Source organism: Delphinapterus leucas, chromosome 2 (genome assembly GCF_059928025.1).
Source record: "Delphinapterus leucas isolate spDelLeu-1000000601 "Yukka" chromosome 2, BTC_Dleu_Yukka2, whole genome shotgun sequence".
In the NCBI taxonomy this organism is placed as follows: Eukaryota; Metazoa; Chordata; class Mammalia; order Artiodactyla; family Monodontidae; genus Delphinapterus; species Delphinapterus leucas.
Window position 1 is genome coordinate 57,513,590 of NC_143130.1, and position 27,766 is coordinate 57,541,355.

General features: G+C 36.8%; 1 protein-coding gene across 13 annotated transcripts in view; it reads left to right on the top strand.

The window, feature by feature from the left end:
• UBE3A (ubiquitin protein ligase E3A) overlaps nucleotides 1-27,766 on the top strand; it is a 92,755-nt gene that overhangs the window by 1,132 nt on the left and 63,857 nt on the right. For 4 of the 13 annotated variants that reach the window (XM_089906921.1, XM_089906925.1, XM_089906920.1 and 1 more), the window contains exon 1: nucleotides 1-27,246. The exons of 3 other annotated variants lie outside the window; for them this stretch is intronic. The gene's annotated coding sequence lies outside the window, so the exon portion shown is untranslated. The remainder of the gene's footprint in view (nucleotides 27,247-27,766) is intronic. 6 more of the 13 variants (XM_089906916.1, XM_022598869.3, XM_022598875.2 and 3 more) reach the window with 3 other exon arrangements.

Here is a 27,766-nt window from a genome sequence, read left to right on the forward strand (position 1 = left end):
CGGACTGGTGGGGAGGGAGGGCGGATGAAGTGTTAAATCAAGCCCAAGGGTTGTGTTCACAGATTACTCATCGAGATTCTGAAATTAAACGTGAGCTGCTGGGTTTGCTGGAGACTATTAAATGCAAACCTGCAAACAGTTGGCCCTTTTTTTTTTTTACAGTTGAGAAAATGAAAAGGACTCGTCATGGTATGGAGGATTTTGTTGGTAAAGTCAGAATTTAATGCGACAGATGTTTTGATCCATAAAATTGTTAAAAATAATTTTAATATGACGCTGGTTGGTTAATCTTAGAATCCTTGAAAGATAATTTAGTTTCCGAATTTTTTAAAACGTTCTGTGGATATGTTAAAAAAGAAACATTACAAAGTCTGTTATTATATTTATTAAGTGGCTAGGGTGCTGTCGAAAATGTCAGCTAATGGCATATGGGATTTACAGTCCGAAGTTACCCTCCATCAATCAGAAAGGAATACAGGTATGACCCATAATTTCAGATCATTCCACTATCTTCCATATTGAGAGAAGCAGCAGATTACCCCAGAACTTTGTCTGGGGTCAGGGGGAGAAGGGGGATTGAAATGGAAACGACCTAAAGTTCAGAAGTACAACTGTTAAAAAGTTACTTGTGAAAGACACTTGAGATACCTAGTAAATGTTGTCAAGTGATTTGGACAAGAGGGCTGAGAAGTGTTTATTTTACACCTCTGACGAGTAAGTACCCTTATTTAAGAGATTATTTTGTAAACCGTGTAAAAAAGTTTAGAGTTTAGGAAGGTAAAAAGAAGTGGAAATAACTTTGGAATTAGACCCTGCTTGTAAATCTGAACTGCTTATCACATTTTTAATGAAACAATACAATATTAATGATGGTGCTGCTAAATCCAAAGAATGACCAGAAGCCCATTAAAGAAATTATTAATCATGACAAAACAGAAACAAGAAGTAGCTTGAAGAAATAATGATCTCAGGACTTCCCTGGTGGTCCAGTGGTTAAGACGCTGGGCTCGAAATGCAGGGGGCCGGGGTTTGACCCCTGGTCAGGGCACTAGATCCCGCATGCCACAACTAAGAGCCCGAATGCCACAGCTAAAAGATCCCACATGCCGCAGCTGTAACCTGGCGTAGCCAAATAAATAAATATTAAAAAAAAAAAAGACTTAAACTCCTGTGGCACTAACGGAATGCTTTAAATAGCAAACCAAAAACAGTTTTAAAAAAATTTAAAAATTAGAACGTAAACTATGAAAGTCTTATTGTGTCAGTATTTGCTAAGTAGCATTAATGTGCTGAGTATCATGTACACCATCTTCTGACATTGCTGGGTTACTGAGGAGTTTACACAGAGACACAAATTACAATGTTCTGATTCATTTTCACAGGTTTTATATGCTGCTTGTATTTCATATCTCTTAAATTTACACTTTTTTTCATGGCTTAAAAAAAAGCTTCGTAAGTAAGTAGTCAGAAGCGAGAGGAAGACACATTCTCATCCAACTTGCCCAGTCCATTTAACAAGATTTGTTGGGTACCTACAGTGTCTTTGACACGTAACAGTTAATGTTTTATTCCTTAAACCATAGATCATTTCTAAATGACTCCTCCTCTCTCCCCTCCAAAAACAATCCTCTCTCCCCTTAAAAAAATATTTGGAATAATTTGCTCTTTCTCTCAATATGCAGTCAGTGGAATAATATAAAACTATGGATCATACCTAAATTTTTCAGCCCAAACACTTAAAGTAAGTGTCTGTTTTCTTAAATGATTACTGGTCATGTTCTTCAGTCATGTTTTGCCCTTTTGTTTAGACCTGTAGTTGTATAGGTCAAAATGTAGAAACATGACATTAAGTATACATATACAGCTGTTAAAAAATTAGTTTTATGATTTTTATGAGTGAAGACTAATTTTCAGAAGTGATTTTTCAAGTAAAATACTTGGGTAAAGTTTTAGATGCTCTTTTCATAATGATTCAGGATGACAAAATTTTGGCTGATTTTGATAGTCCCTGCTCTCTCCCCACTGCAAATGTAAAGGTAAAGTATAAAAACCAAAGACATTATGGTATGTATAGTGGAAATAGCTTTGGAGTTAGATCCTGCTTTTAATTCTGGCTTACCCTGGTTGTCTGACCCTTGGCAAGTTACTTAATCTCGAGCCGCAAGTTTTGTCATCTGTAAAATGGGGTGGTGAGACTAACTCAGAGTTGTGAGGATTAAAGCATGTGCAATGCCTAACACATAGGCACTTAATAAGTATTATCCTTTGAAGTCTTCCTACCTAGTTTTTCCGAATGTTCTCAAAGCACCTTATAGACAGTGGACTCTAACATATTATCCTTTACATTGTTACTTTGCTTACTGGTTTTGAACTCACTTTTTAAGGACAAGGACTTCTAGTGTTTACCAGAGAGTGTGTTACCAGAGTATGGATGACTTAGTTATCAGCTAACGTTTATTAGGTATCTACTGTGGCTACTCTGAGCTGACCTTGGTGTAGGGGCTATAAAGACAAGACCCATGTCTCTGTCTTTTGGAAGTATATAGTCTAGTGACTTTCTCCATATAACACTTTTTGTGAAACCCTGTCAAATAATGGAGCCCCATTCTCCTGGTGCCCTTCCACTCCTCAGGCAGTTCTGTGGACTCAACACCTCCTACTCCCAGCTCCTGTTCTAAAGAATATTGTTTTACTGCTTCCTTTATACACTGTCTGGCACATGTTAGATACTTCATATCTTGGTCCCAATCCTCCACCCAGTGTCTGGCACATAGTGTGTTAGTGTTTGTGTGTATGTATATGTATAAAAAAAATAAATTTACTTTGGCAAGTTGCCTGTAAATACTCTGGTATTTTTCTGGGACAGTCATCATTCTGTCTTCTGGTTATAAATTCACAGAAGTTGTGAGCCTGAGTAGGGCTATTCCTGTTTTACACATGAGGAAATTGAAGTGCAGAGCTTTAAGATGGTTTTCTTAAAGTCACCAGGTGGCAGAGCCAGGGCACATTTTGAGCCTCTGGACTCCAGGTCAGGACTCTGCACATAATGGTACATGTTCTGTCTTACCTGTTAGGAGGAGTGTTACTTTGCTTTGAGAATGCCCACCCACCTTATTGCAGTTAAGTGAGTATTTTCTATGATATTAGTAGAAGGCAACCTTCAACAAGATGCCTTTTCTGACCATAGCAGTTACTGGAGGAAGTGGGGCTTTTTCTTCTAATAAAGAAAATAAAGTAAAATTACAGTAAGTGGAAATAGTGTTAATCTACAAGCCTATATCCTATGTCCAAAACATGAGATGTTTGAAATACTTAAAGATGCTACATAAATAGGTTTTTCCTTTTTCTTTTTTTTTTTTTTTGGCTGCACCATGCAATGTGCGAGATCTTAGTTCTAGGGATCGAACCCACGCCCCCTGCAGTGGAAGTGCGGAGTCTTAACCACTGGACCACCAGGGAAGTCCCTATAAATAGTTTTTTAATGAGATTACTTACAAATACATGATAAATTTCTTTGCCAACTTTTCATTTAATCTCAAAATTGTCACAGTGCTTTGATCTGAGTTATCTGTTATCTTTAACATAAATACCATTATGGATAGTAAGTTAAAAAAAAAGATTAAGTATAAGGTCTATCTGAAAGTGAAATAAGGCTAGTACTTTTTTTTTTTTTTTTTTTACTGTTGTTTGCACATGAGATTTAGCTGACAGTTATTACGGTTTGATTCTAAGCCTTGTGACTGTGAACGCCCTAAAATTATATATAAAAATTTAAGTGCTTTAGAGTCTCAACAGGTTCTGTGAACGAAAGCCATGGAGAACCATTGATGTGGAGGAAGAAACACTAACTTTGGTGTCAGAAGATTGTGGGTTCATCCTTCTTCTCTAGCTTCCTAGCTGGGCATGAGTAGGCCATTTAGCTTTCTAAGCCTTGACTCTGTTCCTTCTGTCAAGTAAAGGTGATACTTGCTTTGTTTCTGAGGAATGATTTTCAAATGAGATCATTCTTGAAAAAGTAAATTAATGGTACTCTATAAAGTGACCTTATAACTGATTTAGTGACTTGCCCAAGAAAACAGGTTGGTTAGTGGTGGACAGACCGTTGGAACCTTGGTGTATTTTCATGCTTTTCTCTACTAACATTTTTAACCTTTCCATAGAAATATTATTTTTGGAAATACTTAGTATGTGAATTTATTTTATATTTGGTAGCTACATTTGAAATAAACAGTAGATCTTAATAGTTAGTGATGCATTATTCAGTATTATTTGTCCAAAGTCAAATCACTTCTGTAATTTGCTTTACTTTTGACCTCTCCTGTTAATGTGATAAAGGCAAGTGAATCATAAGGTTGACCTGAAAGGAAAAGAGGTTTTGGAGACTTAGAACCTTACTAGATTAAATTATTCCTGAAGTTCAATTTTAGGAAATCTTCTGGAATCTCACATAAGATGTCGTATGTGGATTGTGGAAGAGAATCCTAAGTAAGACTTCATTAATTAAAGTCAACATCTGTGCTGCAAATAAAGCAAGGAGGTGGTGTACGAGCCCTGAACACTTAACCCAAGTAGGATAAAAATCTTCTTTCAATGAAACTCTTGGCTTGCCAGTGTGGAGACTACTGTGGTGACTCTTTAACAGTTCATTGTGTTCCAGAAGTTGATATTCTGTACCCTTTGGGAAGAGATGAGGTTAGTCAAGCACAGATCCCTTTATGTTGCAGAAATAAAACATGAAACTTTTTTTTTTTTGACCTGTCTCTTTGTGGTATGCAGGCTTGTAGCTCTTTTTTAGGTCTTAATAGGTGGCCATTTTTCACACTTTCAGTAATTCATAATGTTCCTTTTCACATTTGAGACAAGTAGTGCTACACACAAATTACATAGCTAGGGGCTGAATGAAGATGCTACCAGTACTTTACACATATTCTTTTCATTTGTTGACTTGTGTCTCCTTGTATCAAAAAGAATGGCTTATCCATTTCAAGTCTCTAATAGACGTCTACCTCAGCAGTCTCCTTGAATGTGAGAAATAGTCTTAGGATTAATTGCCCTTGTGAGCTGTAGCCAATATGCTAACTCAGTTATTTTTATATTCTTTGTGATGCAGCGTAAATTCTGAATTTTCCTTACAAATTAAATATACAAACAGTAGAAAGAATAATACAACAACCATGTATGTACCACTCAGTATGGACAAATGTCACATTTTGTCACTTGCACTCTTTAGCACCCTTTCTAAAAGGGATGTTCTTTATTTTCTTCTCAGATGATAGCTCTAGCACTGCAGATACCACTACAGGAATTTCTTCATACAACAAATACTTTCCTATCTTTTATCATATGTAAAGCATAATCCTGATTTTTGGAAGGGAAAGGATGAGATGCCCAGCAGTGTTTTCTATATAAAGCTAATGGGTCACAGGGAGAAATTTGGGTTATTTCCAGCTTATTAATTACCTTAGTACTTTTTTCTTAGGAATTCTGCTTATTGTGCCTTGTGTTTCTATTTGCCAATATTGATAACCTTACAGTGTGCCATGAATAAGGATACTAAATATTTACCTTTGCTAAATAAAGTTTTTGTTTTGAGAATTAAAAAATACCTGTCTTTTGAACACCTATTGTATGTGACATGTATACTAATTGATAAATCCCATTTCACACAAAGAATATATAGGTAACATTTTTTCTAGTTTTCTGAAGTGAGCTGATAATGTGCCATATTCCATGTTGGTGATAGAAAACTATGCTGTTTAAGATAATCCAAATTTAGAGCTCCTAAGAAATGAAAACCTTCCCTAATTAGTTAAGCTGCTTCATTCATATTCAATTTCTTACACATTTTGCTATGTCTGTAACATATTGTTATAGAATGTTTATGTCCCCCCCAACCCCCAAATTCATATGTTGAAATCCTGACCCCCCATTGTGATGGCATTAGATGGTAGGGCCTTTGCGAGTTGATTAGGTCATGAGAATGGAGCCCTCATGATGGAATTAATGCCCTTTAAAAGACTCCAAAGAATTCCCTCCCTCCCTTCTGCCACTGTGAGGATCTAGCCAGAGGATGGCCATCTATGAAGCAGGAAGGTGATTCTCGCCAGACATCACATCTGCTGGTGCCTTGATTTTGGACTTCCTAGGCTCCAGAACTGTGAGAAATTTTTGTTGTTTATACACCACCCAGTCTATGGTATTTTGTTATATAAGCAGCCTAAATGGACTAGGACACATATCAAACATGTTTAAAGAACAGAGGAGGAAAATAGGAAATTAAATGGATAAAGTTTGGTAGCTAACGTAGGGGTACATTGTGCTTGATAAAATGGAACTGCTTTTTTTTGAATTTTATTTTACTTTTTATAGAGCAGGTTCTTATTAGTTATCTATTTTGTGCATATTAGTGTATATATGTCAATCCCAATCTCCCAATTCATCCCACCACCACCACCGCCGCCCCCGCCACTTGCCCCCCTTGGTGTCCATACGTTTGTTCTCTACATCTGTCTCTATTTCTGCCCTGTAAACGGGTGGAACTGCTTCTTAAAAGTTGACTTTAATGTTGACATGAGAACACTTAAGTATAATATACTAGAAAAGCTGAACAAACATTAGACTTTCATATACATAAAACTAGATTTCTGCATTTAAAATCATCTATTTCTTTAAATTTAATTATTACCCAGTGTACTATATTTCATATTATCTTCAAAATAAAAAGTAAAATCTTAGGGTTTCATTTAACTCAGTATCTGAGTCAGTCTCCTCCCTCCTCAAAATTCCTCTTACATGTTTTAGGTAGATGAAGGGTAGGGAGGGGTGAACTTAAAAATAGATGGATCCAAGTTGTAAAATATTGATAGGTCACTTATCTCAGCTGAAATTAAACTGTTTACTCCTGGATTGAAGATTCTGTGTGAACACTAAATATTTGCTGTCTCTCTCTCTTTTTTTTTTTCCGTGTGCTGTTTTAGGTATTTATAAGTGCTGGATGAATGAGCTACTTTTTAGTTAGTTCAGGACTACTTTTAGATATGTGCTGTGGGCTAATGAACTATGATCAGGATATAATGAAGTATGATCTGGAACAATCCTCTAGGCCTCAGAACTTCAAGTAATTTTAAGTAAAGATGGACTAGGGGTCAGCCTGGATAGTGGGCCAGAGACCCACTTTACTGCCTATTCCTGTGCTGAATTTGACAAGGCACTCCTAGGAGAGAGAGAGAGAGAGTGTGTGTGTGTGTGCGTGCACGCGCGCACATGTGCTCACACATGCCCATTCCATACTACTAGCTGACACCAGACTTTGAGAAATTGGGGCTGATCGCTATTCAGCCTACCAAGGTTTTCTCTCCAGCGAACAAGGTCTAATCCCCATAAGTGCTTTTTTAGCTACGTAGTATGTGTTTAAAATGGCGATGACTACAATAGTATTTATTTTGTGTTCTTATTCTGATATCTTTCCTTAGTTCTTTTATAAAGGAAGTAGTTTGGATTAGAAGATCTCCAAAGTAATTTTCGGCTTGGATATTATATGCTCACTTTTTTCTTTTTAAAATATATGTATATATTTTAATTAAAAAAACATTTAAAACAGTAAATAATATATCAGGTACTTATTTACCCATCACTCAGAACTATAAATTATGCCTTTTGATCCTTAGCGAACCAGATGCAGTCTTACATATGCATTTGTAGCCACCTCACCCCCAAGTCCTATTACCTTCTCTCTTTACCCAAGGTAATAACTATCCCGAGGTTCTTGAATTTCATATCCTTGTTTATACTTTTACTGTATATGTGTACTTGTATCTGTAAGTGCTATATATGGTGTTGGATTTTGTGTTTTAAAATTTTTACAAAATGGTATTGTTACTGTACATATCTTTCATCAGCTTTTTTTTTTTTTAAACTATTTTTTGGGATATGTATGTTGATGCATGTAGCTCTAGTTTAGTTTAACTGCTGTATAGTACTCCATTGTATGATAATATCAAATATATGTGTCCCACTACTAATGGATATTTTGAGTTTTTTCCTTTTTCGCTATTATAAACGATGCTGCAGTGATCATGTTAACACATTTCTTTGTGCACGTATTTCTTTGGGAAGATTCATGGAAGTGAAACTGCTGGGAAATAGATTGTGAATAACTTTACTGGATGTTGCTAAATTCTTCTCTAAAATGGTTATGTCAGTATATACTTTTTTTTTTTTTTTGCTTTACGTGGGCCTCTCACTGTTGTGGCCTCACCCGTTGTGGAGCACAGGCTCCGGACGCGCAGGCTCAGCGGCCATAGCTCACGGGCCCAGCTGCTCCGCGGCATGTGGGATCTTCCCGGCCCGGGGCACGAAGCCGTGTCCTCTGCATCGGCAGGCGGACTCTCAACCACTGCGCCACCAGGGAAGCCCGGCTACGCCAGTATATACTTTATCAGCAGTGTACGGACATTTCTTTTTCCAGCATCGTAGCCCAGACTTGAGATTGTCAGATTTTAAAACTTTTGCAAATTTGATGGGTGTGAAATTTTAGCAAAATATTACTCTCATTTTAGCATTTCCTTGGTTATTCTGGGTGGTGGATATATGGATATGAATTTTATTATTTTCTGTATGTTTTAAATGTTTCATAAAGAAATGGTTTAAAAGAAAATAAGAGACAACGTGTTATACAACGTTTATGTTGTAAAGGATCTTGGAGATCATCTCATCCAACATTCTTTATGATGCAGCTGGGAAAGTTATCAGAATAAGAATAAAATATAAAACCCTACTTATTGTCCTTTGTGATATTCTCTTTTGGGATATATCTCAATTTTTGAAGTGAAGCTCATGAGTCTTTTCTTTTATGATTTCTGTTTTTTATTGAAGAAATCCCTTTTAATATTGTCTGCAAATAGTTGAGAGGTTTTTGTTGTTGTTTATTTTTTTGCATTTAGGTCCATCTGGGAGGGAATTAGGAATCTTTTTTTTTAAAATAAAAAACGAGTTGTCCCAACATTAAGTATTTAATCTTTTCCCCATTAAATTTTTAAAATATCACCTGTATCATCTGCCAAATGCTTGGGTTTGATTTTATTTTATTTTTTTAAACACTGGTAGTACATTGTTTTATTTCAAATAGCTTTATGTTAAGCTTTGAAGTGTGAGTCAAAGCCTACTCCTTTATTCATTTTCAGAACTTTTATTCTTAGACTTTCACTCTTCCATAATAATTTAAAAGCAGTGTATCAAGTTTCTTTGCGGATATTAATTGGAATTGCATTGAATACATCAATTAACTTGAGAATTGACATAGTTTATCTTGCCATTTATTCTGTATTTTACAGTTTTCTTCCTAAATTCCTTTTATACATACCTTGTTAAATTTATTCCTAGATATTTGATCTATACATATTTTTTTGCACTGTAAATAGGATCTTTTTTCTGTTACATTTGATCATTGCTGGTGTTAATTTTGTATCCATTAACTTGGGTGAACTCCATCAGTTTTATTAGTTTATAATTCTTTTAGATTATTATAAACAACAATTCTGTCTTTTCCAGTGAACTTTTAAAAATACAAGTCTAACTTTGTTACTTTCTGTTTAAAATTATTCTTTGGCTTTCTGTGGCTTTTAGAATAAAATGCAGAATCCTTAATTGGTCTACAAGGTCCCAGCTGATCTGGATTCTCTCTGCCTCCTAAGATTTAATTCACACTCTCCTTTGTTTGGAACCACCTAACAATATTGGCCTTTTTTTCAGTTTTTTGAACTATCCAGGCTCCTTGTTGCAGACCTTTTGCCCAGTGCATTTCAGTCTGCCTAGAACACAGTTAGCCAACAAATTTTATCCATCCTGTAGGGTTCAGCCTAAATATTACTCAAGGAAGCCTTCCTTTTAGAATCTCTTTGTACTTACTAGTATTAGGGCTTTCTTGTACGGTATGGTTATTGAATTCTGTGTTTCCTGAATAAGTACTTAGCTCAACTGACATTAAATAATTACTTTTGAATTGAAGATTCAATGAGAAAAATAAATGTCGGTCTCATTTCTTTTTCATGTGCAGTTTCAGGCATTTGTCAGTGTTGGATGTTTACTGATTCATCAGAATTGCATTTTTTTTCCAGTTAGAGAAATATTGCTCCAGTTGGTAACTGCTCAAAAGAAAATTTGTAATTAGGTTACACTTAAGTATTTTACTAGACATTAATAGAAAATTAAATGTTCTCAATGTTTAATATTTATGTCCTTCGAGTATGGATGGTCTTTAGAAAAACAGTTTTCTGTCTTTTAACAGATGCAATCTAGTTCACTTAAAATTATATGTTGTGAATTTTTTTTTTTTTTTTTTTTTTTGCGGTATGCGGGCCTCTCACTGCTGTGGCCTCTCCCGTTGCCGAGCACAGGCTCCGGACGCACAGCCTCAGGGGTCATGGCTCACAGGCCCAGCCGCTCCGTGGCATGTGGGATCTTCCCAGACCAGGGCACGAACCCGTGTCCCCTGCATCGGCAGGCGGACTCTCAACCACTGCGCTACCAGGGAAGCCCATATGTTGTGAATTTTTGAAAGCATTTTGAAGTTAAATTAGAAGCTAATGGTCTTTTATCCTTAATTCAGATTTTATGACTTTAGATGCTACATTTGTTAGATGAAATGTAATAAATTAAACATAAAATAGTGTTCATGATTATTTCTAGGAAAACTCACCTACCTTTAGTTATTTTAGTATATTGCATTATAAATACTTTTTGTGTGTGCGCTGAATACTAATGTAATTCTGTGTTTAATTTAGGTTAAGTTCTATGTAAGATTGAACTCAATTTAACTATTGTGCAGAAAGAACCCAGAGGAAAATTTCAGAATAATAAGTCATTGGGACTATGTGTGTGGCACATTGCTTCTGTTTTCAGATCATGGAATTGTTGATTGTAATAAGTGATTTATAATTAAAGTCAGGAAATTGAAATAATTCTGGTAATTTGGAATTTTTAAAGGCTTTCCATAGATGACACTTGGGATCTACACTGAGATAAGATTCTCTCACTGCTAGTAAGTCACATAATAAACACTTAAGTAAACACTGGGGAAAGATAGCATTTTAATGTTGGCAGATCATGGGTTTACCTTTTATAGTTTTTCAGACAGGTAAATAAGCATAGTTTGTTTACTTTTGAAAATGTTCACAGAACCCAGAGAGAGGGGAGGGCCAAGGGTCACATTAGAGAGTTCCGTTCTTTTCTAATGCACAGTGATTGTGATCCTAAAATTTTACTCCTGTATATAAACTGACCATACACCGAGATTTGCCAGCATGGCCTCAATTTTAAATGTTAGGTTATTCCTGTAAATCATAAAACCAGAAATCCTAGAACTTTCATATTTCCAGAGAGCCTTTTATATGTCATGGTTGGTTGCTCCACCCCTCAAATATTGGTGTGTAGAATTAATTATTTTTGAGAATAAGGAAATACAGAAAAAAATACGTATTTTTAAAGTATAAAAAGAAGTGAAAGTTTTCCTTTCTTAGCCAATTCCAAAACTTAACTGTTGTTCAATTTAAATGTAGAAAAACATAAAAACATCTGGTGAATACCAAACAAATACATCTGTGTAACAGATACTTGTAGTTTTTTTCTTTTTTGGGGTGGTTTATAAAAAATCATTCCATACACTTTTTATAATTTCCAACTTTATTGAGATATAATTCACATACTATAAAATCCACCATTTAGAGTGGGTTTTAGTATATTCAATTGGCAACCATCACCATTACCTAATTTTAGAACATTTTCGTCATCCCCAAAAGAAACCCTGTACCTGTTAGCAGTCATTCACCATTCTTTCCTTCTTCAGCCCCTGAAGAGTGGCAACCACTAATCTGCTTCCTTACTTTATGGGTTGCCTATTCTGGACGTTTCATATAAATGGAATCATAAAATATATGTCCTTTTGTGTATGTCTTCCTGTACTTAAATGATATTTTGGAGGTTCATATTACGTTGTATGAGTATACACATACTGTTTATTCAGTAATCAGTTGATAACTTTGGATTGTTTCCATTTTTTGGTTATTATGAATCATGTTATGAACATTCATATATAAGCTCTTTTGTGTGGACATATAAATTCATTCTCTTGGGTAAGTACCTAGGAGTGAAACTGTTGGGTCTTAGCTAACTAACTGTGTTTAACGTTTTGAGGAACTGCCAAACTTTTTTTCCAAAGTGGCTGCACTATTTTACAGTTACATCAGCAGTATATGAGGGTTCTTTCTAATTACTTCCTTGACAAACCAATTGTCTGTCCCTTTTATTTTAGCCATCTTGTGGACGTGAAGGTATCTTTGTGATTTTGATTTGCATTTGCTAAATGACTAATGATCATCATTTCATGCCCTAATTGTCCATCTTCAGAGATCTATTTAGATCCTTTGCTGTTTTAAAATTGGGTCATTTTTCTTTTTATTGTTGGCTTTTAAGCGTTTTTATATGTTCTGGATACAAGTCCCTTATCAGATATATGATTTCCAAGTATTTTCCCCCAAAAGGTTGTTTTTTCACTTTCATGATTGTTTCCTCTGAGGCACACAAGTTATAAATTTTGGTGAAGTCCTGTTTGTTTTTCTTTTGTTGTCTTTGGTGTTATTTATTGTGTTGGCCAAAAAGTTTGTTCAGGTTTTTCCATACATCTTACAGAAAAACCCGAATGAACTTTTTGGCCAACACAGTAAGAAACCATTGTCTGACCAGTCATATAGATTTATACCTGTTTGCTTCTAAGAGTATTGTAGTTTTAGCTCTTACATTTATGTTTGTCATCTGTTTTGAGTTAATTTTTGCATATGGTGTTACATGAGGTAGGGGTCCAACTTTATTATTTTTACATATAGATATCCAGCTGTCTCAGAAACATTTGCTGAAAAAGACTATTCTTTCCCATTGAATTGTCTTGGTACCCTTGTTGAAAATCAACTGGCCATAAATGTAAGAATTTACTTCTGGACTCTCAGTTCTCTTCCATTAATCTGTATGTCTGTTCTTCAGCCATTAATACACATTCTTGGTTACTGTAGATTTGTAGTAAGTTTTGAAATTGGAAAATGTGAATATTCAAACTTGGCTCTTCTTTTTTTGGCTGTCTGGGTTCCTTGAATTTCTGTGTGAATTTTAGGGTTAGCTTGTCAATTTCTGCAAAAAGCGCAGGTGGGATTTTGATAAGATTTGTGTTGAATATGTAGGTCTATTTGAGGAGTATTGCTACCTTAGTATTATGTCTTTTGATCCATGAACATGGGATGTCTTTCTGTTTGTTTAGGTCTTTAATTTTTTTGTGTGTTTTGTAGTTTTCGTTGTACAGGTCTTACACTTCTTCTGTTCAAAAGAAATGTATTTTATATATTCCTAAGATTCATTCTTTTTGATGTTATTGCTTATGGAATTTTTCTTAATTTTATTTTCAGATTATTCATTGCTTGTGTATAGATTTTTGTCCTGAACTTGTATTCTGTACAACTTGTTTTTTTCCCCTCTTAACTATTTGTTATAGAAATCTTTTCCATGTGAGTGGTTACATGTGCATCTACCTCATTCATTTAGCAAATATTTATTGAGCACCTACTATGTCATAGGAATTTTTCTAGGTGCTAGTGGAGACAGCAGTGTACAAAATCCACCAAAACTCCTGTTTTCATGGAACTTATACTTAGTAGGTAGGGAAAGAGAGATCATAAACATCAAAAACAAGATATGTAGAATATATCATATGTTGCATAGTACTTCTAAGGAGAAAAATGAAGTGGGGTATGAAGTATTTGAGAGTGCAGGGGTTGAGTGCAAATTTTAGTGTGGCCAGAGAAAACCTCACTGAGATGATAACTTGAGTAAAGAACTGAAGGAGATGCGAGAGCTAGCCATGTGGATGACTGGGGGAAGAGCACTTCAGGCAAAGGGTGTAGTAAGTAAGGAAACACTGAAGTGGGAGAGTGCCTGATGTGTTTGAGGAACAGTGAGGTGGCCTGTGGGGCTGTAGAAAAGTTAATGATGGAAATCGAGTCAGAAAGGGAATGTAGGATACAGATCATTTGGTCATAATAAAGAGTTTGACGTTTACCTTTGAGTGAGATGGGAAGCCATTGAAGGTTTTTGAGCAGAGTGGAAAGTTCTGACTTAGGTTTTAGCAAGATCACTCTGGCTGCCATGTTGATCGTAGATTGAAAGAGAAGGGCAGAATCAAGAGACCAGTTGGCAGGCTATTACAGCAGTACAGATAGGAGGTGATGACGGTCGGTTGGACAAGGTGAGGCCTATCAGGTTGGTGAGAAGTGGCTGAATTATTGATACGTGTTGAAATTATAGTCTGTAGGATTTGGTAATAGGTCAGATATAAGTGTGAAATAAAGGGAGGAGTAAAAGATGACACTGAGGTTTTGGCTAGAACAACTGAAAGTATGGAGTTGAACAGTACTTTTTAGTTACTGCATTAAATCTATGTGTGGTATCACAGCCCACGTAACTACAGGTAATTTTACCGTATCAGCTTGGTGGAAAGGGAAACAAAAGAAAAAACTCAAGAAAGGAAAAGAATGTTAGATGTGGAACATATGTCCTGAAGTAAACTTGATAGAAGACTATCAATCTTTTGACTTCTATCAGCCTTTAGAACTGAACTAGGAAACTAACTCAGAGTTCATAATATATTTTGAAACTCTTTATTGTGGAATTTAGGTTGTTTAAAATTTTTTTTTTTTTTTTTTTTTTTTCGGTACACGGGCCTCTCACTGTTGTGGCCTCTCCTGTTGCGGAGCGTAGGTTCAGGACGTGCAGGCTCAGCGGCCATGGCTCACGGGCCTAGCCGCTCCACGGCATGTCGTATCTTCCCGTACCGGGGCACGAAGCCGTGTCCCCTGCATCGGCAGGCGGACTCTCAACCACTGCGCCACCAGGGAAGCCCTGTTTTCAATTTTTGATATTACAAATAATGGTACATATTATTTCTGTAAGGTAGATTTCTATAAAATGACTGTTAGACCATGAGGCTATGTCAGCTTAAAGATTTGATAGATACTGTCAATTACTCTTTAAAAAAAAGCTTTTTAGTCAAGTTTCATTCCCAGCACATTGTGTAGGACTGCTGATTTACCTCATTGCTTATTATATAGTATCTAGTCATGAGATTAGAATTTTTTGATATAGGTAAATCTATCTATCCTTTATGGCTTCTGAGTTTCACCATGCTTACAAAGATAATACAGAAATCTCATATTTTCTAGCACTTCTATGAGGTTACTTTATAGGTTTAGATTTATAGATTTAGATCTGAATACATTCAGCATTTTTTTGAATATTGTATGATTTAGGTTTAGATTTGGATTGCATTTGGCATATGTTTGGATGTTGTGTGAAAATATCTAACTTTCCTAAGTTCTGATATCTAAATATCCCCACTTGGGCAGCTAATTCTCTAGACCAGCGGTTCCCAACCTTTTAGGCACCAGGGACCGGTTTTGTGGAAGACAGTTTTTCCACGGACAGGGGGTGGGGGTGGGTCGGATGGTTTAGGCGGTAACGCGAGCGATGGGGAGCGCAGATGAAGCTTCTTCGCTTGCTCGCCTGCCGCTCACCTCCTGTTGTGTGGCCCTGTTCCTAACAGGCTGCGGACCAGTACTGGTCCGGGGGTTGGGGACCCCTGCTCTAGACCACCTAAGGGATCCTTTCCCCACTGATTTAAAATACCATCTTTTTATATATTGTTTTCATAAACTAAGAAAAAAATCATGTTTATTGAAGTACTGAATTTATATCCAGTAAAGTGCACCTTTTTTTTATTTTTAAAATTTATTTATTCATTTATTTAACTTTTTTTTTTGCTGCATTGGGTCTTCATTGCTGTGCGCGGGCTTTCTCTAGCTGCGGCGAGTGGGGGCTACTTTTCGTTGTGGTGGCTTCTCTTGTTACGGGGCACAGGCTCTAGGTGCACGGGCTTCAGTGGTTGTGGCACGCGAGCTCAGTAGTTGTGGCTCACGAGCTCTAGAGCGCAGGCTCAGTAGTTGTGGTGCATGGGCTTATTTGCTCCGTGGCATGTAGGATCTTCCTGGACCAGGGATCGAACCCATGTCCCCTGCATTGGTAGGTAGGTTATTTATTTTTTCTTTTTTGCGGTACGCAGTCCTCTCACTGTTGTGGCCTCTCCTGTTGCGGAGCACAGGCTCCGGACGCGCAGGCTCAGCGGCCGTGGCTCACGGGCCCAGTCGGTCCGCGGCATGTGGGATCCTCCCGGACCAGGGCACGAACCTGTGTCCCCTGCATCGGCAGGCGGACTCTCTCAACCACTGCACCACCAGGGAAGCCCAGCAGGTAGATTCTTAACCACTACGTCACCAGGGAAGTGTGTGGTAGTTTTATGTTTAAATTTATAAGGAACTGATGAACTATTTTCCCAGTGGTTATACCATTTTGCATTCTTACCAGCAACGTATGAGAGTTCCATTTCTTCCAAATCCTTGTCAGCATTTGATACTCTCAAATAAATTGCAGACATTCTCATGGATGTTTAGTGGTATCCCACTGCAGTTTCTTTTTCTTTAATTGTAGTAAAATATGCATAACATAAAATTTACCATCTTAACCATTTTAACTGTACAGTTCAGTGGCATAAATTATACTCACATTGTGCAACCATCATTCTTAACCCATTTTTGAAACTTGCTCATCATCCCAAACTGAAACTCCATCCCCATTAAACAGTAACCCCCCAATTTCTTCCTCCTCCCTCCAGCCCCTATTCTACTTTCTGACTACGAATTTGACTTTTCTAGGTGCTCATGTAAGTGGAATCCATGTGATGTTTGTCCTTTTGCTTTTGGCTTATTTCACTTAGCATAATGTCCTCAAGGTTCACCCATGTTACATCATATGTCAGAATTTCCTTTTTAAAGCTGAATAATATTCTATTATGTGTATATACCACATTTTGTTTAATCATTCTTTCATTGATGGAGACTTGAGTTGCTTCCTTCCTTTGACTGTTGTGAATAGTGCTGCTATAAACATGGGTGTTAAAAATAGATCTCTTCAAGTCCCTGCTTTCAGTTCTTTTGGGTATATATCTAGGAATGTAATATATCTAGTAATTTTGTGTTTAATTTTTTTGAAAACCAGTATACCATTTTCCATAGCAGCTGTACTGTTTTACCTTCCCACAAGGGTCCCAATTTCTCCACATCTTTGCTAATACCTTGCTAATGTGTTGTTTTTATTTTTAAAAAATAATTGCCAGATAATGGGTGTGCAGTGTCATTGTGGTTTTCATTTACATTTCCGTGATGACTAATGATGTTGATGTTTTCATGTATTAATTGGTCACATGTATGTCTTCTTTTGTGAGTATCCAAATATTTTGCACATTCTTTTTCTTTTCAGGATACAGGTCCTTTTTTAGATAGGCATGTATTCTGTATCATTACTGATTTTTTTGGGGGGGGGATACTTTATTAATTAACGAGAGGAGTGTTGAAATCTTTAACTATAGTTGTGAACCCACTATCTTTTCTTTCACTTCTCTTCATTTTTGCTTCCATGTATTTTCTTTATTTATTCTTTAACTTTTTGGCTGCGTTGGGTCTTTGTTGCTGCGCGTGGACTTTCTCTAGTCACGGCGAGTGGGGGCTACCCTTTGTTGTGGCATGCGGGCTTCTCATTGCGGTGGCTTTCCTTGTTGCAGAGCACGGGCTCTAGGCAGGCTTCAGTAGTTGCAGCACACGGGCTCCGTAGTTGCAGTATGTGGGCCCCTAGAGCGTGCGGGATGCGGTAGTTGCGGTGTGCAGGCTCTAGGGCGTGCAGGCTTCAGTAGTTGTGGCACGCAGGCTCAGTAGTTGTGGCTTGTGGGCTCTAGAGCTCAGGCTCAGTAGTTGTGGCTCATGGGCTTAGTTGCTCCGTGGCATGTGGGATCTTCCCGGACCAGGGATCAAACCCATGTCCCCTGCATTGGCAGGCTGATTCTTAACCACTGTGCCACCAGGGAAGTCCCCGTGCTTCATGTATTCTCAAGTTCTGTTATTAGATGCATTCACATTTAGGACTGGAAGATCTCCTTGATGAATTGATTCTTTATCATTAAGAAATGTCTCTGTTCTCTGGTAATGTTCCTTGTCCTAAAGTCTGCTTTGTCTGGTATTAATATAGCTACTTCTCCTTTCTTAGGATTCGTGTTTGCATATTATATCTTTTGCTGTCTCTTTATTTTCAACTTATATGCCATTATATTTAATAAGTCTTTTAGATAGTGTATAGTTGCATTTTTTGGATTTTTTACAGTCTCTGCTTTTTAATTTGAGCGTTCAGTCCACTTATATTTATTGTAATTTTCAATAGTAACACTACCAGGTTACTATTTGTTTTCTAGTTGTACCATTTATACTACCTTCTTTTTTCTTCCTTTCCTGATTTCTTTTGGATTGAGCATTTTTTCGGAAGTCTGTTTTATCTCCAGTATTAGCTTATACCTACCTCTGTTTTTTTTCCAGTGGTTGCACTAGTATTTACAGTATGCACCTTAGTTTATTTCAGTCTGCCTTCAAAATTAGACCTCTTAGAGTATAATGTAAGAATTCTAATACGTTATAAATTCGTTTACCTTTTTGCCATTGTAGTCTTCCATTAATTCCCGAATAGAATTTCTGATTATTTCTTTAAACAGTCAGTTGTTTTATAAAGAAATTTAAAAATGAAAAGCAGCATTCTTTGATGTTTTGCCCATATTTCCCGTTTTCATTTCTTTTCCTTTGTGTAGATTTGTGTGGACTTTTTTCATGGACCTAAGTTTCTATGTGGTGGTGTTTTCATTCTACTTGAAGAATTAAAAAATTTCTAAAGCACCAGGTCTATTGGCCAAAAATATATTTCAGCTTCTATTTGTATGAAAATGACTTTATTTCACTCTTCAACATTTTATTAGGAAAATTTTCAGACTTACATGGATGTGAAATAATTGCAGAATGTAATTCCACAATTAACACTTTACTATATTTACTCTCTTATATCTATCCATCTATTAATTTGTCTTATTTTTTTGATGCTTTTCAAAGTAGGTTGTGGATGTTAGAACATATCATCCTTAACTTCATCATATATAGTAGAATATCTCATCCTCAACTTCATCATATATAGTCATCATATATAGTCGACTAAAACTTAGAAATTTAGTATTATTTAAATTTAGTATTATTAACTGAATTTAGTATATTGTTCTGGTTATCTATTGCTCCCTAACAGATCACTCCAAACTCATTGTACCGCAAACATCAGCAGTCATTTCTTTCGCTTTTGAATCTGTACTTTTGGCAGAGACTGGCAAGGATAGCTTGTCTTGACTTCAAGCATGTGAGCTGGAGTTGAGGTAACCTAATAAGTTGAGGCTGTTATCATCTAAAGGCTTGCTCACACATCTGGATATTGATGCTGGCTGTCAGGACTTCAACTGGAGCTCTGGTCTAGAACACTTAGATGTTGCTTTTGTATATGGTTGCTTGGCTTCATTGCCAAGTGGCTGGCTTCATCACTGTAGAGTGGCTACGTTCCAAGAGTGAGTAGTATCTCAAGAGACCAAGGCAGAAGTGCATGGCATTTTTATAACCTAGCATCAGAAGTCTAGCTTATAAAAGAGCACACACTTCCACCGTACTTTCTTGATTGAAAGTCACCGAGGCTGCTCAAATTCAAGAAGTCACATAGACCCTACCAGCTGATGGGAGAATGCCAATGTTAACCTTGTAAGAAGAGCATGTGGGATGGATTATATTGTGGCTGGCCATCTTTAGAAAATACAGTCTGCCACATATACCATTCCATGTGTTTTGACAAATGCTTACATCTTTGCAACACAAAGTCCTATCAAGTTATGGAATCTGTACCCCTTCCTAGCCATTTCCTGTCCCCACATTACCCACACCCCTAAGTCAATCATTGTTGTGATCACTTTAACATAGATTAGTTTAGCTTGCTCTAGAATTCCATATAAATATAAATCATGGTACTTATTTGTATAAGGTTTCCCTTAGCATAATGTTTATGAAATTCATCTATGGTACTGCATGTGTCAATAGTTTGTAACTACATTCTTCTCTTAAGGGACACCTGGGCTATTTTCAGTTTCTAGCTGTTGTGAAAAGCCTTCAGTGAACAGCTGTATGAAAGACTTTGTGTAGATATGTATGGTTTCTTTGCTCTTGGGTAAATACCTAGGAGTGCAGTTTGGGTTATAGGATAGTTGCCAGATCTTTTCCCCAAATTGGTTGTTTTGTTTTATACTCTTACCAACAATTATATGAGAGTTTCCAGTTGCTCTACATTCTTGTCAGCATTTGGGACTGTCAGTCTTTTTGATGTAGCCATCCTGGTAGATGTATAGAGGTTTATCTTCATATTTTGAAGGATATTTATCACTTGATATATAAGTGATATATCAAGTGATAAATATGTCTAGGTTGACAAATTTTTTTTTCAGCATTTGTTTCTGATGAGAAGTCTGTGGTTATACTTATCTTTCTTCCCCTGTACTTAAAGTGTTTTTATTTACCTCTGGCTTTTCTTTAAGATTTTCTCTTCATTGCTGGTTTTCTTTGTGATTATCCTGCTTAGGATTTATTGAGTTTTTGGTTTTGTTTTTTTGGTCTGTGTTTATGTTTTCATCAAATTTGGAAAAGTGTCAGTCATTATTTCTTCACATGTATTTTTTTAAAGTTAGCTCTCTTCCTTCTACACTCTTTTCCAGGGTTACTCTGGTTATATGTATAATGTTAGACCATTTGATATTATCTTCAGGTCATTAACATTTTTAGTTTTTTTGGTCTCTCTGTGCTTTAGTTTACTTTGTCTTGTATTTCACTGTGCTTTTTTTTTTCCCCTGCAGGGTCAAATACTTTCAGATATTTTATATATTTATATAAATATGTATATATTTATTTACTTTTTGTATTTCTAGAAGTTCCGTCTGATTTGTTTTCATGTATTCCTTTGAATCCTTGAGCATATTTATAATAGCTGTTTGAAAGTTCTTGCCTACTGATTCTATCAATTCTTTCATTTCAGGGTCTATTGATTGGTTTTTCTGTTGGTTATGGGCTGTCTTTTCCTGCTTACATATTTAGTACTTTCCTATTGGATACTGAACATTGTTATAGTCTATTGTTGAGTGGCTGAATTTTGTTGTCTTTTAAAGTGTTAAACTTTGTTTTGCCAGCGAGCTAAGTAACTCGCTGGTCAGCTTGATCCCTTCAAGGCTCTATTAGGGTGTATCTAGAGAAGGCTTTACTTTAAGGCTGGTAGCTACTACAAATGCATGGCCCTTCTTAGTTCTCTACTAAATGTCCCCAGTGTCAGCATATTCTCTTCATTCTGGTTGGGAGAAACTTAGGGATCTCCTAGTCCTGTATGAGCACTGGGGATATTTCAGCTCACAGCTCTTCTTTCCCCAGCTTCATATAGTCTTTCCCTTTATTCATGCAGTTTTGTGTATAGTGGCAGACACGAAAGGACCCCCAAGTGACAGATTTCTGGACTTTCCTCTGCATAGCTCCCCTCTGTGGCAGTCTGTCTTATTAAAAATTCCACCCACTTCAGCCTCAACTCTGACCTCTTGCTTCTTACCTCAGTGAGACTGCTGTCCTCTGACTGGGTTTCCCCTCCATTGACTCAGGTTGGAAAGCCTCCTCCATGAAGAAATTCAAGCATTGGAAGGGTTCACCTCATTTCTGTTCGTTCTCACGGATCAGTCTCACACTGCCTGTTTTCCAAGGTCTGAAAACAGCTGTTTCATGTGTTGTCCAGTTTTCTTGTTTTTGACTAGAAGCAACTCTTACATACTTTTGGATCTTTCTCTGGACTTAACTTTCTGTTCCATTTAAACATTTAGCTAATGCTCATACTGTACTGTGCTTTTTAAAATAAACTTTTGATTGAAGTATTAGTACACATACAAAAGTGTATAAATGTGCACGTAGCTTGTTTAACTTTCACACACTGAGCACACACGTTTAGCCAGCATTCAGATCAAGAAACAAGATCAGCTCTTCTGAAGCCCCTTGTGCTCTCTTTGTCACTACCTCTCTTTCCCCAAGAGTAACCACTATCCTGACTTCTACTAGCATAGATTAGATTTTCCTGTTTTTATATTTTATGTAATTAGAAACATTCACATTTAGTTGTGTCTGGCTTCTCTCAAATAAAATATTTGTGAGATTCATCTACATTGTTGGCTGTAGTCAGTTGCTTATAATTTCTGTATAGTACACTTGACCCTTGAACTAGGTAAGGGGCTGGGGGTACCCATCCCCTGCATAGTCGAAAATCTGCATATATAACTTTACAGTAGGCCTTGAGAACTTTACATTTCTGTATCTGTGAATTCAACCAATTGCAGATAGTGTGGTACTGTATTAATGTATTTACTGAAAAAAAAATCTGCGTAGAAGTAGACCTGCATGATTCAAACCTGGGTTAAGGGCCACCTATATTTTGTTTTTCATTTTGCTGTTGATGGACATTTTAGTCATTTTTGGTTTGGGGCTACTAAGAATATTGTTACTGTCAATATTCCACTGAACGTCTTCTAGTGAACATATGTACTCATTTCTATTTGATGTGTACTTAGTGGAATTTTTAAGTCATAGGGTAAATGACTAAACTAAATGATTTAGTTTTAATAGATACTGTCAAAGTTTTTTGAAGGGGTTGTATTGATTTTAATTATACTAAAATATTTTATGCTTTAGTCCCTGGTAGAACAAGTTCTTGGAAGAGAGGCATTATTCTTCTTTGAGAAAAATGAAAGTTTCATGGTTATTCTTACATGTTTGACCTTCAAAATAAACTTTTGTTAGATTGGCATTGGGTTAAATTTGTGTTAATTTGGAATTAAAGGATACCCTTGTTTGTGCATCCATGAATTGCATTTGGAGCTAGTTTAGAATCCTTTGTCAGGCCATGATCCTCATTCCTTTTTTTTTCCTTGTAGAGGGAGGTGTGGTGTCAAGAAAACAATCCCCATTACTATGAAAATAAACATATGGATGAGACGAGCACTACCTTCTACCAGCTTATAGCTAGAGGCACTGAGAAACGTATTCAGATAGCTATAATGTATAAAATAATAAATTTAGGGTGGAAATTAAGAAATTATTTTATAGTATTAGGAACATATAGTTCCCAGACAAGACAGTGATTATTTACAGAAGAGCTTAGAGAACTCTGTGAGATACAGCCTTTAAAATGAGTAGAGTTTTTTTAAACAGGGCATAATAGGTGGGTGGGGGGTGGAAGTTAGCAAAGGAGAGAGAAGTATTTCTGAGTGAAGTGTCGTGAGAAACAGAAGCATTGAAATTAGAAATACAGATGGCCAGTATGTGATAGCCAGTAATCCAATGATGGGACTAGATCAAGTACTTGGTAATAATGTCATAGAGTGGGCAGTAAGGCTTGTATGAATGGGTGGAAGCCGGTGGCAGGGACTTCATATGATAGTTTGAAATTTATCCTGTGGGCATTGGGAAAGTATAGATTTTGAGTATGAGAGTGATATGGCCAAATTTGGGTGTTTAGGAAGATAATTCTAGTGGCGGAGTCAAGGATAGAGGAAAAAGTAAAACTAGGTGAAGTAATGAGCATCTATAACATGACTATGCATGGGGCAAAAAGGATGCAAGTGATATTTCAAAGAAAAAATTTACAGGATTTGGGTATAAATTAGAAGTGTACAAGGGAAGGAGCATGGCCTTTACAATCAGACAACTTGTTTTTAATCTTGTATTCACTAGTTAAATGACCTCTAAAGCAAGTCATGTAAAAGAAACTTTCCTCTTCATAAGATGTTTATCCTGTGAAGTATATTTTGTGAACATTTTCAAGCACTGGAAGTGTAAAAATAAAAATGAATGATATATGTGTTCTCTACAAGTGTGGTCTAGTCTGAGAGAAGAGGCTGGACTGGCAGGTTTTGGCCAAATTTTGTATAGTTTCATAGGAAATGTTACTCTGGAACAAAGCCAACAAAGGAATAATTGGGGGCAATGTTGGAGTGTGGGGGAATTTCTGAGGTAGAATTGATAGCACTGGGTGAACGGTTTGTTTTACTGCAAAGAGAGGGGCCTTCTCTAGAATATGACTCAGAATTTTCTAATGGGTGACTGGACTGGTAGTGGTACTGTTATACCTTCCACGGTTTTTCTTCATATGTCTGGGATAAACCTTGCTCATGCCTCAAAGCTCAGTTTATATGTTACTTCATGAAGAACGTATTTCCTTTTTCCCCAGACTAAGTCAGAATACTGTATATGTACACTTAACCATATCCTGGTTTCTTCTTCACAACACTTAACTATGCATTGCAGTTACCTAGTTTATTGTGGTTTTTATTGTGCGCATTTCCCCCATTACATGGGGATACAAGATTGTCTAGTTTCTTTACCACTATGTCTTCATCCACTTAGTAGACACTCAAACATATTTTTAAACTGAGTTATAATTGACATATAACATTGTATTAGTTTTAGCTAGTAGACATTCTTTGAATGACCTTTAGTATCAAACCATACATTGGTTAGGCTAAATAAAAATGAGGGGGAGAAAATAAAGAATGGCACCAATTTTTTTCATTCTGTAACTAGTAGGACAACAAGATTAGGCACATTCAGGGTGGAGTACGTTTTTTGGGAATAATTGAGCTTGATTTTAGATGCTAATGAAACAACCAAGTGCATGTGTACTATTGGTAATTGAGAGTAGCAGGCTTATGACTCAAGAGATGAAGGCTTAAAGATGTAGAGTTAGGGATCCTAAGTATAGAGAGGTGCTATAGGAATGGATGATGACATTGCACAGAAAATTAATTCTTAACCTACGAAAAGGGGCTATTGATAGAAACTTGGAGAGTGGCTATGATTGAGGGGTAGGAAGATGAACTAGCAGAAGACTTAGTTCCTGTCAGAGGTAGAAGAACACAGGCAGGTACAGCATTATGGAAGTCCAGGAGGGGTGAGAAATGGTTAGCAGTGTGAAATGCTGCAGAGAAAAAGTAGGATTAAGAGGCCACAGGATTTGGGACATATAAGAATGATGATGACTTTTATAAGAAAAGTTTCAGTATGTGGAAGGTTTTGTATGTTAGCATCTGAGCTAACGGTTTTCAGGCCTTTCTGGCAGTTAAAGGAAGGAGAGTAAGGAAATGGTACTGTAAAGAGTTCATGGAGTTGAGGGAATTATGTTGAAAGTACTATATGAAAGCAGTGTTCTGAAATTTTAGTCTAACTGCAGAATGGACTAGAATGAGGTAGAGCCTAAAGACAGGAAAATTTACACAGGAAAGTTATTGGAACAGTCTTTTGTTGTGAAATTTACAAATGTACAAAACTTAATGAGTTTCAACAAGTAGCTTTCCCATAAATTTAAGACACCATAAACATGGCATAAAGGAGAACAAGATTGCTGAGTGGACACAATAAAAAAGTGATAGAAAAGGTACTCTGAAATTAAGTTTGACCTAGGGTTACAAGGAGGTGAAGGAAATGGGCTGTTGGAGAGGAGATAAAGGACATGACAGATGTAATAATAATATGTATGCACCTGTGTAGAGAGGGAGAGAGAAAGAGAGCAGGCAGATGGACTATTTTAAGGATAAGTGAAAACGTTACAGGGACAGGTGGATGTAGATTGGTATAGGCATTTCTTCTTATTTAATTCCTTTCTTATTAGATTATTAGACTGAGCCCTCTGTTGGAAAGGAATGCGTATATAAATAAAATAAAGGCACTAGGTCTGGTGTAAGAGTGCTAATGGTTAAATTTGCCAAGAGTGCAGGTAACATTTCTGGTGCTTACAGTTTCTGTTACTTATCCTATATCTTCGTAGATTTGGTACATTCTGTGATTATGTGTTCCTAATCTTCTAAGGCAAAGTTTCTCAAATTGGGGTATGCATATCACCTGAAATGTATGTTAAAAATACAGATTCACACACCCCCATTTTATGTACTGAATCACAGTCTCTGGAGGTTGAGATCAAGTAAGTATCTGCATTTTTTGTTTTTTTTTTTTTGCGGTACGCGGGCCTCTCCCGTTACGGAGCACAGGCTCCGGACGCGCAGGCTCAGCGGCCATGGCTTACGGGCCCAGCCGCTCTGCGGCATGTGGGATCTTCCCGGACCAGGCCATGAACCCGTGTCCCCTGCATCGGCAGGCGGACTCTCAACCACTGCGCTACCAGGGAAGCCCAGTATCTGCATTTTTTACAGGTTCCTTAGGTGATTGTATTATAGAACAGAGTTTGAGACTCAGTCCTCTTAACACTTGGTTAATTTAAAAGAAATATTTATATGCAGTATAGTATATTCATTTTCTGCCATCAACCTGTAGGATGCTGGGTGGGTTTCCTTATTTGGTGGAGGACTTGGTTTCTTCATATGCAGTAAGAGGAAATGTATTAAAAGACTTTAGTTCCTGTTCAACTGAGGAATGCTCTGATAATATACAGATGAGTTAAGAATTTACGGTGATTATTTGGATGCATGCTTTAAGCTTCAGAATTTGGTTTTTGATAAGTTCTGATAGATATATGAAATGTTTGATTTAAGAAATAATATTTGCTACCATACACTGAGACCCTATTATGCTCCAGGCGGCATTGTCCTACATACTTTAGAAATATTTTCTCTATTACAACAACCTGACACCTAAGACTTACAGGTCAAGGGACCTGCCAAAGGCTGCTACTCAGGAGGTAGTTGGGCAGATGCCCATATATGTACCTAATACAGCAGGTCCTCAGCATAGGGAATTTAATTAAAAGCTTAATTGCTGTAGGTATCTGAAGGAATTAGAGGCATGTAGTTAAACAGTTTTCATATATTTTCAGCCATTTTGGAGGGAGGGAAGAGTAAAGAAACGGCAAGCAGTAAGTTCTTTGGATGAAAATGGGTATCATGGTTCTGCCAGCTGAAAGCACTCAGACCACAGGGCCTGCCTAACCACCTTTCCATGCATCCTGGCAACAGCATTAGGGGCATTTGTCTCTTACTATGTTTCTGGATATTCATAAGTATTACAAATGAATTTGCTTTTATAATAAATTTTAGAAAAAATTTTTTCTATGAAAGTTGTCCATCCAGTTGTCTGTGTAAAAAGAATTGAGTGAGGTGTTTTATATTTTAGGTTAAAAATCTGTAAGAGCCTGATTTTAGAATTCACCAGCTCCTCAGAAGTTTGGCGAAATATGGTATGTTTCCGTTTTATTTTTTGGAATTCAAAATTGCATGTATATCTTAATGCCATGGTTAGAATAATGACAAATGTATTCAGCAAATTTGGGTGTCTGCCATTTTTAAAGCATGTGCTAGGTGCTAAATCACTATGCTACCAGGTAGACTGTATGAGGAATCCAGGTGGGATTCTGAAGAATTTTAGAAGAGGTTAGTATGCTATGAAAAGTAAAATAATTGCATAAGAAGGTTGAGAGGGTAAGCTTGGCTGTTTAGGCTATGAGTTAATAATAGCTTCCATTTGTTGGGCTCTTATTATGTGCCAGACACTGTTGTGAACAATATATATGTTTGTTCATCCTCATGACAGCCCTCTGAAATAGATACTACTGTTATCTTAGTTCTGCATATCAGGATACTTAGGCTTGGAGAGGTTAAGTAACTTGCCCAAGATTTTCCATCTAGTAAGTGACCAAACAGGGACTTGAATCCAGACTGATTCTGGAACCTCTGCTCTGTGGAGCACTGGACCTCATG